Genomic DNA, 15563 nt, shown 5'->3' on the forward strand with positions numbered 1-15563 from the left:
TCGTGAGTTAGGGCCACCTTAGTGATTTAAGGTCTTTTGGTGATATCTATGGCTGGCAAAATAAACGATGGACACGGCAAATGATAGTTATTGTCAAAACCAATCCAGGGAAAAAAGTTTGTTTCTTTTTAAATCGGGTGAGTGGACAGTGAGTTAGGGCCTTAGAAGTGGAAGGCTACTCGGCCCTATGTGTATTTTACATATAACTCGAGTAAATTTCATCCGTTTTTCGAAATTTTTGTTTCATTTGGAAGGTAATCGAAGGCCGAATAGAATGTTGGTGAAAAAAAAATTAAATTTGGGTCCTCGGACCGATACTAGGTCCTATGTGTATTTATACTCAATAAATTAAAATTTTAGGGCTATTTGAAATTTTTGTTACATTTGAAAGGAACGTCGTACGGGGCTTCGTAATTGCGCTATGCGTAATTTCTAAGATGTAAACATTTCATAATAATTTTACATTAACGGGCGCAATTGGCTTACGGTCAAAGTATGGTGACAGACGCACTAGGGTCACGTACGCAATAGATATACGGTTTCGTATGGGGCTAAGTCGCAGCAAACGCTCCGACTGTTCTGAGGGCTCGTTTTTGTGTTTTTTTGTGATGATGACAAAAATTTCAGTGTCATACTTGTCAAAATTAAATAGTATTTTGACTGTGTCAAAACGTACAATCGCTAAAACAAACTGGTGTGCATACGTTATTTTGCACCAGCTGGTCCCATTTGGAATTGTATGTGACCAGCTGGTGCAAAATAACGTATGCACACCAGTTCGTTTTAGCGATTGTAGTTCGTTTTTTTTAGAGAGTATTGATAAAAATAAATCATTTTCTGGACGTAAGATGCGACATAACATTTTTTGTACCAACGTCGTTGTAATTTTTAATTTGTGAACTCAAAAACTAATAGAATGCTTTTTATTACGAAACGACTGGTGGATTACACTAGAATTACAAAGTCTATCCACTATATTGCACAGCGAGCATTTTATATGCTTTAGAAATTTTAATATTCCAAATATTCAACACTTTCATTACAATTTTGACTACGTGACGATGAAAAACACAAGCAGCATAAATGAAATGGAACAAAACAAAAAGAAGTAAAATTCATTAAAAACGAAAAATATGCGCAGTTTTATGGAGCTTGAATGCTTGATTCGGTCTTAAGAACATAACATAGAATAATGCATGACTATTTTGCGCTTATGATGAAGAATATTTAAAATGGAACAAGGAACAGATGATATTAAAAAAATAAATTCACATTCATAATTTGCACTTTATTATATTAATCTTAACATTAATTAACCTCTGCTGAACCCATGCCAAAACCGAAACTACATACAACTAAAACAGCGAAATTTCGTTTTTAATGCTTTATTATACAATATTGACGCGGTGAACGAGGTTGGATGTATTTATGCTACCTTGTTAAATTTCGTTTACAAAGCAACTTAAGAGCTCGTGGGGTGGTCACACATTTTTTTTGTCACTTTTCGGAATATGATATTTATCCAAAATGTTATGTTCTTTCTAGGAAATGTTAGCTGACTTTCCTATAGGATATTTTATTATTATACTGCGTTCACAGTTCATTTGGTCGTCATTTGGGATATGTTACATTTTAAACTAATATTATGTGTGTCCATAAGTTGTTTAGAATTTTAGAGGTATAATCCTTGGATTCATATTGTCGTTTATTTTACCTATATATGTAACAAGTCATTTTGAATATTCATACACAAAAAAATTAAAAATATGAAGCGTCACATTTTAACGACCGAATAGGTTTCAAAAGGATGTACAAACAAAATCAAATTCATCATATTACATAGGAACATTGCAAGGTATTTTATTCTTTCTTCAAGTTGCTTTCTTTCAATTCTTCGTCTGCGATTAAATACAATCGCTAACCAGACAAAAATTATCACAAACCATCTTCAAAAAGGACTTGAGTTTAAATAGATATTTAAAAAAACGAAAATTACAAATGACTGCTGCCAACGCACTGTCTAGCACCGAAGCTGACTTTGACGTCACTCAAATAGAGGACTGAGCCGATCAAAGTTGGATATCCTTTTTCATACGATGGCTATCAAAAAATTTAAAAAAGTAGTCAACAGGTGTGTTTTTGGCCTTCTAATTGAGTGATGTCAAAGTCAGCTTCGGTGCTTGACAGTGCTTTGCTGCTGCTAAAACCCAAGCAATAATCGTTCCGTTCAATGTGCCCGAAGCGAAAGCTGTAGTCTCCGCTGACTTATAGTGGTGAAGAAATCCCAACATCCAAATCATCCAAAGTATTCAAAAATATCAATAAATCCCCATGTAGGTATCCGACAAATCTACTTAACGTATCGACTAGATACCCGACGGTCAGATGCGAACGATCTGACTATCCGCTCATCAGGGGTCTAATATGAAGTCGAATTCTCTTTGGAGTTTTTACCCACTTAGGTGGATCTTCTGGATTTAAATACTTGAATGTAAACAGCCTCGATGCAGCGTTTAATCGAGGCTGTTTACTTGAATGTGACCATACAAGTTCTCAGAATTGTCAATAAGGTAAAAGCAAAATAAAATGATCGAGTCTGGTTTTTGACAATTGAAATTCAATTGTCAAAAACCAGAATCGATCATTTTATTTTGCTTTCATTTTATATAGGTTTTCTTACCCTTTTTCCTCTGAATCTGGAAGTTGTCACAACAAATTTTATTTATTTATTTATTTCATTTATTTCAGTTTAAATGCGATTACAAATACAAAAAAACATCTGCGTAGCTCTAGTGTGACGAAGTCAATTCGAAAGAGCTACGAAAGAGCTTCAGAGTCTCCCTCTCAGATATTGTGAAAAATTTGTATTATACGAGTTTATTATTGATAAATAAATCGCCGAAAACCACTTACAGTGGAGGTGTGATGCAAGTCCTTGTATCCATTTCCAAAAGAACTGATATCGGTGTAGATGACGCTTACAGATTTGACACGCAGAAATATATGCGTCACAAATGGCAGCTGATGAGGAAAGTACGCGAAAGTTTTATCAACAAAAATTTTACTCGACAAATTTTAGGAAGAAAATTATAACAAAAAAAATTGCGTCACAAGTGGCATCAGCTCTTTTGTAAGTTGTGATTTTTTAGAATTTGGTCGCAGATAATAGACGATAATAGATAATATTGTGCAGTTTGAACGAAAATATTCTTCTTACAAAACTGTATAACTTTCTCTTTGATCTGAACCTTCCAGCTTCCAGCTTTCATTTGACGAAAATCTAAAATTTTACGAAATTGAAACTTTAACGAAAATCGAAACTTTGATAAAAATCGAAAATTTGACGAAATTCAAAAATTTGACGAAAATCGAAAATGTAACGAAATTCAAAAATTTTACGCACTACGTGCCGTATTTTTCGAGTTATGGCTGACATAGCTCGCACTTAAAACGCTCATAGCTCCCAAATAGACGACATTTTAGGAAAACTATGAAACACGTGTCGACTAGAATGTGAAACTCTATAAAATTGTCTTTTAAACGAACTTTCTATATGCCATACTTTCCGAGTTATGGGTCCTATAGCTCAATAGCTTAAAACGCTGATAGCTCCGAAATTATAAGCTTTTATGAAAATTCCTTCACAATAGTTTCTTAGAATTATGTCCTTGGCATACCCTGAAAATTTCAGACAAATCCACAGATAAATTCAAACGTTTCATTGTAACAAAGTGACAAAGAAACAAAGGTTAATAAAATTCATCTACAATCGCTAAACCGAACTGGTGTGCATACATTATTTTGCACCAGCTGGTCCCATTTGGAATTGTATGTGACCAGTTGGTGCAAAATAACGTATGCACACCAGTTCAGTTTAGCGATTGTATTTCAAAATGTATTCGAAAATCAATTTCTTCACATAAATTTTCAAGTTTTGAAATTTAATATCTCGGCCAAATCTTAACCTTATGAGGCGTGTGATAGCTCGTTGAACTCGTATGGACGCCCAGATTACAAATAAAATTATGGATAAATAAATGAAATTAAAAAAACGACGCTTTCTATGGAAAATAATGTGCATATCCTTGTCAATAAAGGGCGTCCACGATTTCAAGTTCAAAGCTTCGATGATCTACGAACTGAGGATTTTTTTATCAAGTCAAATAAATTGATTGCACTAGATAAATCCTTCCTTTTGTACATGCAAACAAAATGCATTAATCACCGCAACTCCATTGAAAGTTTCATGAAAATTTCAAATTACCTGATGAGTGAACAGAGACTACGCAAAATTTGTTTAGATAAACTCTTCTCTGAACTAGTGACTGGAACTCTAATAAAAAAGCACGAACAAATAATTACAACGCGCCAGCTAAGCTGTATATAATTGTTGAATAACCAACTTAACAAAATTTTTCTTCATACAATTACAGTATTCAATGATTAAACAGTTTAAGGTCTTTTTCGGTCGAAGAGTTTTGTTGAACTTGGGATTGGGTTTCACTGCTGAATAGAATAGCATTCAAAATTCACGATTCTGAATTTCGTCAAATATTGTTTATATTCACATACACTTGATATTGTCATGAAAAAATAATAATCGATTATCTCTTTTGATCGACATTATAAAATAATAAAGGTATTCACAGTTGCGAACTTATGTTCAGTATATCAAGTATATATTTTAGTATAATCGTATAATGACAACTGTCAAATGAAAAATAATTAAATTTCACAAGATGCCAGTGTGTAGTGTCCATGATCTCAGGAGAATAGTTAAAGTTATTTAATTAGTTTTTCAATCGGACCAATATCGGTCAAGTGATAAGACTTTCGAAGAAGAAGTTATTTTTGCATGTTGATCACATCACGTTTTCAAAGTTTTATCGCTCGGCAGGTATTAGTCCGATCGAAAAACTATTTTACAGGAGTCATGAGAACGTGAACTACACGTTTGCATTTTGTTTGACTAAAATCCGTCGAATCAATATTTAATTCTTGTTCAGTTGACAGTTGTCATACGATTTATTGTACGATATATGATATTTAGTTGTTTCAATTTTCAGGGTCAGCGTTTAATCATTTATTATGTATGGTCGGAGTGTGTTCCGCATTGAACCGATTGTTACCGAATATTCGAAATATACTAGCTATACTGCATACACTCGAGCATAAGTTCGTAACTGTGAATACACTTAATGCGAACAAATAATATTACATCTTGGTCTGTTTAGTAACTTAAAACGTAACAAATTCTAATAACTAAGTTTTCAAACAAAAATAAATGCCTTAAAATATTGGCATTTCACCATTATCAAAATTATACAAAATGTTTTCGCCAAACTGAATATTGAGATAAAGTGTGTCATTTGCACGATAACCTTGTGCGTAAAAATTCACAACGAAATCCATACCAATATTTCAAATGATACATACACTTTATAAACATTTGATAAAATAAATGCATTCAAGCCGAATGAATGGAATGAACTTAATTCGAATGTTTCACGTGAGGTACATATGAAACAATTGCAATATAATATGAAATTTACGTACTATTTGCTCACTGTCATCATATTTAAATTCATGATTTTTTTTATGATTTGAAAATGTTGATAGTGAATGTTTTGAAGCATATTGATTAAATTGGTTTTTCTTATGAATCATTTCACTCTAGCTCCAAAGTGTCAAAACACTCAAATGTGAGATGTCTATATAAAATTGCATGTGGTGCAACTTTTAAATATGTCTCTTGTCTGTACAAAAGAAGCGCAGAGTCTAACGTGATTTTATTAGACTTCAAATTTTTTTGTGTTAATGCTTGGCAGCTAGAGTGCTAGAGTCATGTAGTAATAACGTCCACTTGAAAGCGGGAAAAAATGAAGGCATATTGGAGTGAGTTTAAGCAAAATCTGGTGAAAGGCGCTTGTATGTATTGACTAAAATATTTATAAAAATTGATGTATTCGAATCGTACTTTTCACAACGCTGGACCTCAATTCTCATAAGTTTGTAACTTTACTGACAGTTCTTATGGGGTTTTATACACAGAACTGTCAATTTACGAATATTTGGAGTTATGAAAGTACGAGAATCGGTGTCCATGCCAGAAACAGTTATTTATACAACAAGTTGCGAAAACCGACATACACCAAATTTACACGAAATGACACATTTTATTGCAAAATGATTGAAAATTTAACACATTTCATGTTTTCAATATACTACACGGCTTAGATCCTTTAGTTTTCAATCGTACATTCTCAACTGTTATAATCATAGCAACAGAACTTTAAGTTTTTTCAAGTAGTCAATCAACGGTCGATCGGTCGGTTGTACCTACCGTGGTAGATACAACGTTTTTCGCAATTTCGAGACATAATCACCTTTCCAATGCAAAGCATGTCCTACATTTTGTACCAAAATTCATGTGTATACGGAAATTCATTACTTTGAACAATCAAGAAGGCCGCATTGTGATACACATTGTAATGTAATGTAAAGCGAAGAGACTTGTTGATTGAAATCAGGTAGTCAATGCTTAGTATATTCGCTTCAACGATACGTTCGGTATACTTTTGTGACTCTATAGCCGAATTGCTCTAGGCGCTGCTTTGTGTTCAAGAAAGTTTTGGTGTCGGGGGTTCGAATTCTGGTCAATGCAACATTTTTAATTATAAAAATTCAGTCTTCGTTAAAGGCGGTTCTGTAAAGAGTTCGTATTTCACTGCGTGCGAAAAACAAAGTTCGTATTTCACTGTGTCCGATACAAGCACGATACACGATACAAGCAAACCACAACTACTTTTCGTCCACTAGAAAAAAAAACCATTACGCTTATCAAAATAGGCATGAAAAGGTCACTTTTCGCAACACTGTTGCAGAAATAGTCATTTACTCACCTCAGCTGAAACTTCGGGAACTTTTATAAGAAAAACGTTGAGTTGACCTCGGGAAAAAAGTAGAAAATTTCATTTCTAATGACACTCCGCACGACCCTTTAGGTCTCATATGCCTAGAGAAATTTCCATGAGAAAATTTGATGTCTTTGGTTTTTGATCACCTCCCGTTAGCCACTCAAGAGTCGAGGAATTCTCTAAAAGGTGATTTTGTTTTAATTTCCACGAGTTGCTTACAACCAGACCAAGGCGAAGACCAAGTCTTTCGACACTTGAGTAGTTCAGGCAACATTCCTTTGAACTTTGCTAATTTTCTTTCTTATATCAATAACTTAAAGTGTCCACAATGGAATTAACATCACATGTGTGTTGTACAGCAACAGTATCAACGTTAATCAAACCACAGAAATTTGTTTAATTTTCTTATAGAAAATTGCACAACAACTATTCACAGTTTCCTATATTCCCCGCATCTTGTTGTAATATATTTTGTGCATGGCTATTTCCCGTATTCAAATGCATCCACAATACCCAACACCACGACCATTGTAGAACCTGCTAAAATTTATGAATGTATTCAAAGTTAACTACTTTTTTCAACGGTGTTTAAGAGTCATGTGATACTTATGTTTGCGAGAAAATTGTTTTCTGATACCAATACATGGTAAACAATTAGTGTTATATCGTATCCACACAAAGTTTTTAAACAAAACTCGCTGATATTTTTCAAGAATATCATCACACGCTTATACACATTACCATAAACCGCATGTCGTCATCGTCGTCACAACACACAATATCCCTACTACTCAGCGACAAAGGCTACATATACAAAAAAAACATCTCGTTATGTGTATATGTCAATGGAACCAACCGGTCTGACTGTTTCCCTCATTTTCATATCGAGCGTCATCTACCCATCTCATTCCATCAAAATTGTTTTCGCTGTTTTACTTGTTTCCAACTTCAGTTCGAGTTTACCATTCACATCGTACAGATGGATTTTATTTACCGAGCGTGTTTTATTCAATACATTAAGTGAAACAACTTCATAGTCTGTATAATCAAGTGACGTGGACGTGGTTTATATTTGAAAATCGAAAGAAAAATTCGATTTTGGAAATTCATTTCGTTTGATAAAGTGTTGACTCTAATGCATATGGATTACAAAATTTTAGAGTCATCAAGGATTATTGACAAATATTTTGTTTAATTTTTTTTTTTCAAAGAAACTCTACACAAGCAATTTCGTGTGAATGAAATAAATTTTTTGAAAAGAGTAGTTACAACCACAGAAAAGGAATGATATTTTTGTAAATAACTTTAAAGTGACGTTAATGGGTGTTGGTTAAAGTAATGTTCATAAAAATAGTGCACCGATAATCGTTTTTTAATCACTCAGAACGTACTATTTCGTTAAAATAATTCCTTTTCAAATAAATATGTCGAAACTATGTTGATGGTGTGTACAGAAAAATATATCGAAAGAGAGGATTCAAATGCAAAGTTTAATCATAAATACGTCATAAAACGAAAGTAAATTCAATTCACAGCGCATACAATCTTCTTTTTTTGCCCACCAAAGCATTAACACGGAGAAGTTTGGCCGTGATGCAGTTTTTCATTGATAATGGCATATGCATCTATGTGCAAATTGATTGTTCTCTAATCATTCATCAATTTCTTAATTGTGGTTAATTGGAAAAATGAATAAATTTTCCATTGATTGAATTATGTAAATGTGATTTGTTGTTATAATTACTGGTAAAACAAAAAAAAAGAAAAGAAAAGAGGAAAAAATTGAGAAAAATTTCATTTTCAATAAATGTTTATGTGTGCAAGTTCATAAAATATTTAACAAAATACAAATAAACCGTTTATGTGGTGATCAACAGTAATATACACATCCATATGTATTATATATACATCTTTCAATAATATACACCACAGTGGAAAAATAAGCGATTCATATGTGATTTTAAAATTTATTTCATTTAATTTTTTTTTTGTGAAAGTGTTGTGGAAAGAAAAAATTTTCTTTTTCTTTTTCATTTGCAGCTTTATTGTGTGCAAAATTGTGATTTTCGACTGCTTTCTTTTCGGATACAGTTTTCGTTAGCGCCTCAAAATTTGGGATTATTTTTCAGAACTGGTAAGCCTAGCGCATTATGTCTGTATTTTAAGGGCTAGTACACAGTTCGTGAAAAATGTTTGAAAAATTACGGAGCAAAGTTTTAAATGTGCGACGGTTTCATCCGATTTATTGATAAGCAGCACAGAAAAACATTAATTTCAAAGAATCAATAAATCACATAAACAGAAAATTTCAGTAGCACATTTTAATTTTCGCGCCGCATTTTTTCAAAAACTATGCCGGAGTGTCGATTCTTCAAACATTCGAGCATTTTTCATGAACTGTGTGCTAGTTCATATTGATTTACCATTAAGTTATGTCAACTAAATTATGAAATGGAACAAAGACAATTATTATATGGCGCAATTTCATCGGAGAATTTTCAAATCAAGGAAGGAAATTACAATGAAAAGCTTGACAATCAAATATCGATAATCGATGCCATATTTTATCACTATAATTCGGCAAAAATATCGATAAATTCGATAATTAACGAAACTTTAATAGGTATTTCGATATATTGATCGCAAGAAGGGCAGAGCATACTTTAGAGAAATCAGTTTCTAGATGTTTCTTGCATTTCTCAAAAAGAAAAGAAAAAGAAATTTCAAGTAACTACTTGAGAATATTTTCAAAATATTCGAGAAATTTCGAGTTTTGACTTAGGGCTCGACTTTATATGTTGAAAGAAGGACTAGATTTTCCTCGTAGATGAGGCATACAAAAAGAATGCAAAATTACAAAGTGTATGTGTGTTACCAGGGATTAGTCTAGCTTCCCCAAAATTGAATCCTAAAGTTATTTACTTATGTGTCTTGGACGATTGAGTATACAGGCAATTTAGCGAGTACCTAAGATCAATTGTCCAAGACAGGTAATTGTTCATGCATAAGGACGATAACTTGTCAAAAAATCCCAAATTGACCTGATTTTCGTCTCCGAAGTATGAAAAATAAATTGGAGGGGAAGAACATACTTTTAATTTTTAATTTCGCAGGCCGAGTATTTCTCAAGTTATTTAAGATATAATTTTGTTGACAGCACTGAAAAAGCGTTACGTAAATTCAATTTTTGCCGAATAACTACTACACTCACGGAATTTTGAAAACCGACACATTTTCTGTTCATGTGTTTGACTTGAGTTTCTGATCTCTCCATATAAAAACACATGCAAAATTCACAAAAAAACAGTAAACCACGAAACAGAAAATGTGTCGGTTTTCAAAATTCCGCGAGTGTAGGTAGAATATTTTGTGTCTAACATAATACTTGTTACTACTTACTTAGGCGGGCACTACAACCTACTATTGGTTTTGGCCTCTTCTTGCAATCTTCTCCAATCGGACCTATTCCGCGCCAACGTTCTCCAGTCGTTCACTCTTAGTACTTTCAAATCAAACTCAATTGCATCTTTCCATCTCGCTCTCGGTCTTCCTGGCCTGCGGCTTCCATCGGGATTTGTATTTAGCAGTTTCAGTGGTTACACGTTCCTCGTTCATTCTTTGTACATGACCGAGCCATCTTAATCGATTGACTATATCGGGCTCCTTATAAAGCTGATACAGCTCATGGTTGTATCTTCTTCTCCAGTTGCCGTTCACATTGACACCTCCAAAAATTGATCGAAGAAATCTCCGTTAAAAAACCAAAGGTTCGTCACTTTGTGTCATGCACCAAGCTTCCGATCCATATGCTACAACTGATCGAATCAGCGATCTGTACAATTCGCACTTAAGGTTGCGGTTGAGTGTTTGTGACCGGATGAGTTTTTGAAGACTGTAGTAACTCCTGTTACCAAGCGTTACCCTTCTACGTATTTCCTCTCCGATGCTTTTATCACTATTGACCAGCGACCCAAGGTAAATAAAGCTGTTGACAGTCTCGAAGTGTTTTCCATTCACCTCCAGCGTATGGTCCGTTGGTCTGCCATCAGACAATGAAGTTGTCATGTACTTGGTTTTTCTCTCACTGACCTTGAGACCGAACTCAGCACCCCTATCTTCAATTTTCGTGAAATTCTCTTCAACGATGTCAATGTTTCGTCCAATTAAGCCTAGGTCATCAGCATATTCTAACAACTGACTCAACTTTCTGAAGATTGTACCGCTGGTTTCCACGTCGCTCTCTCTTATCACCTTCTCAAGAACAATGTTGAAGAATAGAGCTGCCAGTCCATCGTCTTGTCTAAGTCCTTCCAAGGCTTCAAAGGTATCAGATAGATTGTTCCGAATTCTGACCTTGGCTGTCACATTTGACAGAGTCATTCTAGCCAAATGAATAAGTTTTTTGGGGTAACCAAGTTCCACCATCGCATTCCATAGTTTCCTCCGAAAAACCCTGTCATATGCCGTTTCAAAATCAACAAATAAATGGTGTAGAGCAACATTGAACTCTCTGCATTTCTCCATGATCTGCCTGATGCTAAACAACTGGTCTGTTGTTGAGCGATCGTTGCGGAATCCAAATCCACCCTGATATTCACCAGTTGTTGGGGACGCCATGATACGCTGCCGCAAATATTTTGTACGCTGTGTTCAATAGATACTTGTTACTACAACACATAATACCGGCAATTTTGAATAAATTTTTAAATGAATTTGTTAATTGCGTGGTTCAAGGAAATATTGCTCTGCATTCTATTTTCATCTGAGGTAGATTTTGAAGATTCTATTATTGTAATAACTGAAACTAATGAGATTTATAATATTTCGGCACTATTATCCTGCAGTCTCATTCGAAACAAAATGTTCAAGGTGATGTAACAGATATTGGACTGTAGTCTCAACATTACCGAGTTTCTTAATATAACCTGAACCAAAGTCACATATTTGACAGAGAAAAAAAATTGAAAATGGTTTTCGTTACTTTGTTAATGGTAAATATTTTGCTTCATACTAAATATGATCCAAGATGGGATACATATTATGTAAGCAAACTAAATCTGCAGTAATATCGTTGTATTTTTTCAGTTTCGCTTTCCAAGGTGATAATTTCTAATAATAAATCTGGAAATCCTCTTGCTTAAAGCTGTACGTATATCTAAAATAAAACCCTTTCGTGAAACCAACGTTATGTGCTTTAGTTTTGTATTAGGTATTGATTATTGATCGAGGGCAGACAGTTCATATTATTTCTGTGTCGAACCTGAAGGTATATATTTATTAGATGTCTATCAAAGAAAAATATAGAGGCAAAATGAAATGAATAAAATTTCCTCTTCTTCGGTCAGTTTGTCAATTGCAAAGTTGTTTATTTATCTTATCGAAATGAAGGCCCGGCGAGAGACAAACATTTAATAGTTTTATGTTGCTACAATGGCATTATCCACCATATGTCGCGACACTATTTTAGTTAAATTTTTAGTGATGTAAAGACGAATGAACTTTAGCGTCCAAAGTTCACCGAGGGTAGCCTAAAAGCGCAATCTCTGAAAATGTAACAGAAAACTACGATTCAAAAATAATTTTTTTGCTGTTCAAAAAGGGTTTGCAAAACTAGTCTGGGATCACCAATCAAAGGTTTCCTCGGTTGCTTTGCAAAGGAGCTATCAGTCTTTTAAAATGGTGAAATTTTTACTTTTAGCTACTATTGCTCAATAAAGAAATTATCGAGAGCCATTTACACTGTAAATCTTAGAATTTGTCCCTCTACCAATTCCAATGTAAATCTTAAGTCCTCACTGTTCCACAAGCCCTGGCTGACGCTGGTGCTGGTTCTCAGGAACAGCTCAGGGGATTTTGCTAAAACTTGTTTACTTGAATAGCACTTCCCTCCCCTAAGTCAATTATGAAAAAAACCTATATGTTAACTTACTCGTTTATTTAAAAATTTTAAGCCTAACCGTGGTCGTACTTGATGATACAGTTACCCAGATATTTCCTTCTATTATTAATGAAGGCTGGACGGACACTCACAAAGAAAGTTTTCTACAGTTTCTATATGATGACAACACAGATCACAGCTAGGGTCGAGTCGTTTTCCGATTGTAGTTAAATTTTTGGTAAAGCCAAAATGTCCAGTCATAGCTTTACTGTACGCAGTCTAGTTCTACTTACGTTAATGGTATATTTAGTGTACGTGGCATTAATTTGTAAATATTTCTTAGCTTGTCTACAACCCGTTACAGAGTTCCAGTGTTTGCGAAATACCAGTGCCGGACTGGCCCTATGGGCGTTGGGGCGATTCCCGAAGGGCCTTTTGATTTTTGTATGGATAAATGGCAACGAAAGGCCTTTTGAAAAATTTCTTCATATAACGCTGAATAACGCTTTTGAGCCAGTTCCTAGTTCCAAGTTTTTGATCTTGTTGTACGAGTGGGAATGGAAAAATACTGGCTCTAGGGCGAGAGGGAATGGATGTAGCCCTTTTCGCCAATTCGTCTGCTTTCTCGGTACCCTCGATTCCATTGTGTGCCTGCACCCATATCAGTCTAACTACATTGTCATTTGCAAGGCTATCCTAACATTCTATAGATAGTGCTGAGGTAAATAACCACAGCAGAGTGTGTTTTTAACGCTGATGCAATCTAAAAAAAAATTATGTAGATTGTTCTGTTAGCGCTGCCTTTCTCTATAATGACGCGACACGTGAATTTGGATTTGGTCATTTATTGATAGCAATGTTGACTTACATTTTTCAGATACTACCAAAAAAAACTAACGTTTCGTCTATTCCCGGTTACATTCTAATTAATTACGAGTAAAAGGTTCATCGAAATTAAGTCAGTTAAAAAATTAATTTGTGTTGGAAGCAATCAACCTATTTATTCCTCTTATAGTACTGTTTTATCGTTTAAACCACTCTTCAGGTCTTATTATTTTTATTAGTTTTTTTTTTTTTTCATTTCTTTTCCGTCTACATTATTTATACAAACAATTTGATTGGATATACATTTCGTGTGTATTAATTGACCATACGATGACGATATTAAATATGAAATCGTACAGCTGAATGAATTAATGACATGTCATTTTCATTTTGTTCACATATTATATAATATTAAAGTTGTTATTTCTCTTCCTTCGATTTCTCATCGTTCGAAATAAAATTAGTGATACAACGAAGAGTGGAAACGGACTTGGAAACAAAATTAATGATAATTGAGACATGTTGTTTATTTACAATGTTTACTACAGAGTTTTCTACTCACTTATGTTGGTAACATGTTATTATGATGGAAGAATTAGCTAACTATCTATCAAATATTCAAGTTTGTTACGAGCTGATTAATGTGAATCGTATGCGAACCTAATGTGACCATTCTTTACTCATATAGTTGATTTCTTTCTAATGCAACCGATCATATTTGATGAGAATATAAAGGTAACCACCTACATAGTCCGTTTTAAATGCAAAATTCCTTTTGATCCATTTCCAAATCACAGAAAATACAAAACCGAAATAATACACAAAATCGCTTGAACGTGATAAATTAAAGGTTTTTCCATCTAAATTCGAAAGCTTCCAGACCATATAATACCACAACAATTGTTTATCGAACCGAGAGAGCGAGAGAGGAAAAAAAAGAAAATAAAAAAAATTATATTTCCAAAAATATCTTCGACCATTATCTCTGAATAAATAAAATATCGCATCGTCGACTAAATACATTCAATTTGAACAAATAATTTCACCGTCAACATCAGCACCACAAAATAGTCAACCTTATCAGACTCAATTTAAGAAACATTTTCCACATAAACGAATTGGAGGAGGATTTTAATCAATTAGTATAATAGTACATTACCCAATGACATGAGGTAAAGTTAAATTTAATTCACAGCGGCAAAAAATTTCCCTTTCTTATTTAAGGGACAAATGATGGAAATGATGCTTCTTGTGCTAAATTCTTGTATTAAATCCTATGGCAGATTTGTATTTTTGCTTATTATACAGTGTACACTACACACAAATGGACACAAAACGAAAACAAATGTTTACAAAATAATCACAGTGCCTACTGTGATTTCATCAGCCTCCGAATATTATCTATTTTCATGCTAGAAGCAGTCTTCTTCTTCTTCTTTTTCAGCCTGTTTCTATCCACTGCTGGATGTAGGCCTCTCCAACTTCTTTCCATTTCGTACGATCCATTGCCATTTGCTGCCAGTTTGTACCTGCAATATTCTTAATTCCGTTTGTCCATCTCTCTGGTGGTCTACCTATAGCTCGTCTTTTATATGGTCGCCAGTTCATGATCTTTTTGGTCCAACGTTCGTCTGTCCTTCTTGCAATATGTCCCGCCCAGCTCCATTTCAGAGATGCTATTCTTTCCATGACATCAACGACCCTGGTTTGTTGTCGAATCCATTGTTTCGTCATTCTGTCTCTGAGTGTTATTCCGAGCATACTCCGTTCCATGGCTCTTTGTGTCACTCTCAATTTATCTTCGGATGCTTTTGTTAAAGTTAACGTTTCCGCTCCATAAGTGAGCACTGGAAGGACACAAGTGTCGAAAACTTTGCGTTTCAGACTATTATTCATTTTGCTTTTGAAAATTAGTCTGAGTTTTCCGAACGCTGCCCATGCAA

At 34.2% G+C, this 15563-nt stretch overlaps 1 protein-coding gene across 4 annotated transcripts in view; it reads left to right on the forward strand.

Moving 5' to 3' along the window:
* LOC119071459 (putative uncharacterized protein DDB_G0271606) overlaps window positions 1–15563 on the forward strand; it is a 212140-nt gene that overhangs the window by 40823 nt on the left and 155754 nt on the right. For 3 of the 4 annotated variants that reach the window (XM_037176311.1, XM_037176315.1, XM_037176314.1), the window contains exon 1: window positions 7323–9051. The exons of the other annotated variant lie outside the window; for it this stretch is intronic. The gene's annotated coding sequence lies outside the window, so the exon portion shown is untranslated. Of the gene's footprint in view, window positions 1–7322; window positions 9052–15563 lie in introns of those variants that run through there. 4 annotated transcript variants of the gene reach the window in all.

Source organism: Bradysia coprophila (assembly GCF_014529535.1).
Source record: "Bradysia coprophila strain Holo2 chromosome IV unlocalized genomic scaffold, BU_Bcop_v1 contig_5, whole genome shotgun sequence".
In the NCBI taxonomy this organism is placed as follows: domain Eukaryota; kingdom Metazoa; phylum Arthropoda; class Insecta; order Diptera; family Sciaridae; genus Bradysia; species Bradysia coprophila.